The sequence below is a fragment of the Anas platyrhynchos genome, chromosome 2 (assembly GCF_047663525.1).
Source record: "Anas platyrhynchos isolate ZD024472 breed Pekin duck chromosome 2, IASCAAS_PekinDuck_T2T, whole genome shotgun sequence".
NCBI classification, from domain to species: Eukaryota; Metazoa; Chordata; class Aves; order Anseriformes; family Anatidae; genus Anas; species Anas platyrhynchos.
The window spans coordinates 94007501-94010500 of record NC_092588.1 but is presented as its reverse complement, the minus strand read 5'-3'; the positions used below and the strand labels follow the sequence as shown (position 1 = coordinate 94010500).

General features: G+C 50.8%; 1 protein-coding gene and 1 long non-coding RNA gene across 8 annotated transcripts in view; one reads left to right on the top strand and one right to left on the bottom strand.

Annotated features, from left to right (window-relative positions):
* Positions 1–351: 351 nt before the first annotated feature.
* Positions 352–1131, bottom strand: LOC140001532 (uncharacterized). The gene is made up of 2 exons (XR_011806804.1): positions 983–1131; positions 352–625 (listed from the first exon to the last, which is right to left on the bottom strand). It is a non-coding gene; the product is annotated as an uncharacterized lncRNA (long non-coding RNA).
* The window catches only part of MYRIP (myosin VIIA and Rab interacting protein), a 217822-nt gene continuing 215340 nt past the window's right edge, over positions 519–3000 (top strand). For 3 of the 7 annotated variants that reach the window (XM_038173973.2, XM_027451492.3, XM_072033196.1), the window contains exon 1: positions 848–1053. The gene's annotated coding sequence lies outside the window, so the exon portion shown is untranslated. Of the gene's footprint in view, positions 658–846; positions 1054–1277; positions 1401–3000 lie in introns of those variants that run through there. The other 4 variants (XM_072033194.1, XM_072033193.1, XM_038173970.2 and 1 more) reach the window with 3 other exon arrangements.

The following is a 3000-nucleotide window of genomic DNA, read 5'->3' as shown; positions in this document are numbered from 1 at the left end:
AATTAATATAAACAAAAATATTCTCCTAGAAAATATTTTCCTTGAAAAACTGCCAAGATTAATTGAATACATCTTGACAAAGTGCTTCAACTGAGATCAAATAAAAATGTACCTCGCAGTGAACAGCTGCAGCTATTTTAAAATGAAGTTAAGCAAGCATGAAGAACAGAGGTGAAAAATAACACCACAGGAAAAGTAATTAGCCCAATGCAGTGCAATCTGCAGTGATACCAGATGTGTAAAACGCACGGTCGCACTACAGCAGTGACGCACTGATCACTTGAATGGATGACGATGGCATATCTTCATTAGGATTCTCCAGAGCACCGAATCCCTACGGCAGCGCCTCTGTCGGTTTGTACCTCTGGCCTCATTTTCAGAAGACATCTCCACGCACGGCCTGCGTGCGGTACTCACAGAAAGGTTCAAACAAGAACCACCTGGCAGCATCTGCTTGCCTTCCCCTGCTTTATTTGGCGAAGAAGCTCTCTCGCTGCGGGCAAGCCGCCAAGATGACCCTCTGCGGTCATTTCGAACGCGTGTTTGTGGCAGGACAGGGCAAGGGTTGAGAGACCACGCTACGACACGGCCAGGATCGCTGCTGATCCCTGGGCACACGCTGGAGCTAGAGGGAAGGAACCTTGAGCAACCTGGAAGGTGGGCGCGGTGCGCGGATCCCCCAGCGATGCGGCTCACAGACCCCAGCAGTGCTGCGGAACTTGCGGGGACCCTCCCTGCCCCGCACTCGCGGCCTCCATCCCTGTACCCGGTACCCGGCACCCAGCCCCTCCCTGCGGCGTCCGCTCCCCCCCCTACCCCGGTCCCCCCGCCTCCACCCCGCCTCCCGCCCGGCCCCCGCCCGGCCATTGGCGGCGGCGGCGCCCGGGCAGGTGTCGGTGAGCCGCGCGGCCGCACAGCAGCAGCGGCTGCGGCTTCTCCCCGGAGCGGGGTGCCCGTGCCCGTGCCCGGCGATTCCCCATACCCCTCCTCCAGGGGTCCGCAGCCCCGCCGACGTGGCACTGTGCCAGTGTTCCATCTTGCTGCAGCCCCCGGGTGAGTACCGCAGGGCCGGACGCCCCCCCAGGGGTCCTTGCCACCGCCCTGCCTTCCTGCGGGCACCGGCGCTCGGGGATGCGCGTACAGGGAAGGAGCCGGCTCGCTTGCATCGCCAGCCGGCTGTCCGCGGCGCTCTGCCGGCGGAACGGCTGCTGGAGCGCGGCGTTGTTGTTTTTGTTAACGGGGGATTTTACTCTTCGTTAACTTCTCCGAGAGCACCGAGGGTGTGGGTGCGGCGCGGCGGGGGCGCTGTCCCTGCCTCCCCTCCCTGCCGGAGCATCGCGGGACTCCGCGCTGGTAATGTATGCCTCGGGGTGAAGAGCATGCGTTTTCCTAGTATCAAGGTCAGTTTATCGCAACTCACGAGGAAAATACCATATGGCTTAGGCTGACTCTTTGTGGGGAATCTAATTAAGTAGGGCTACGTGGTATGCTGTGGTTTGTGTTGGGTTTCAGTTTAATGTAACCATGTTCGGTCATAAAATGCCTTGGAATGCGCGTGCATCCCTCCTAATGCATGTTCCCGGGAATGTTAGCCATGTCTGGCGATATGTATGTTGACAGATGGTGGGTTTTAGCCTTATATGTGCCGTTCCACTGTTTCCTGCTTTTCTGAAGATGTGGGTAGCTGTCATGCTCTGGAGCCTGGAGTTCTTTAGAATAGGCACAGCAAGGATTTGGGAATAAAGGCTTTTACTCATTCCTCTGATAACCCTTTTCTGAAAGGCTAGAGAGAGAAAGGAGGGAAAGATTGTTTGGTTCTTGTATTACCAGATGTTTCTCTGACTTTGAGGGAGCGGTCATCAGGCTAGACAGGTGTTTGTTTTTTTTCACTCGCTTATTAATGGTGGTACCGGTTCACTGTGAGCTGCATTGAAACCACTGACTGTCCTTGTGGCTAACTGTCAAACCATAGTGCTTGCTGGTCCCTTCTAGCTCTTCATGTAGCTCTGTTACAGCATCATCTGCTTGAGAAGGTTATCTTCTACTGGGTCTTTCAGCCTCCTGCTTTACCCATCATTACTTAGGTACCAGATTGAACACTCAGGCTTAAGGCATCAGTACACATGTGCTGATACAAAAATGTATGCAGCAATTCTGTAGCCTTCCTGTGGAATTTGTTAGATAGCTTGGCACAATGCATGCAGCAGACACAAACAGTAGAGTATCATTTTCAACAGCTGCAATACATGAATTGCCTGTGAGTACTCTCAGAAGTTGATTCCACCCCAGTTGCCCCCATGATGAGAGATGCTTCATGAAGAGCTCTGCCTCTGTTACAGGACTTGCATCTTGAAGCTGCTTCCGATTCATGTGACACAATACCATCCTTTCAGACAGGTTAATGCTTTTTAACAGACTGCCTTCGTCCTAACTAGTGCTGTCTAGGGGTGATACAAGATCATACTCTAGAGCAAGACAAAAGCAAAATTAAAACTTCTATTTATTTTCCTGAGTTCGTTTCCTGCTTCCAGCCTAACCTGATGAATATAGCTGAGTGTATTGACAGTTGATTACTCAACCAGGCTTTTTGGTTATTTAGGGTGTACCCAACTTTATGAGCATGGTAAAAATTCATCTTTCTGACTTCATAGTCACAGTAAACAGAACACTTGAAGAACTTGTACTTAAACAAATAAAAAAGTCCCGAACAATGCTTGGCTGATGCTGAAGAAAGGCTGTATATACCAAAAGGGCTATTGTTCATAAACAGCACAACTGTATGACAATGTGACTCCTTTGTGTTGCTGCCAACATTAACATGACCTATTGTTATCAGATTAGAAACTGCAGTTTGGCAGTGTAAACTGCCTTAACTTGCCCTCAGAGAGTTGGATAAGTAGAAAGAAACAAGTCAAGCAGAGATCCATAGGGACAATTTTTCTCTTCAGGAAAACCCATTGATTGAGTGAACTAACTCAACTTTATGTAGAGTGCTGTATT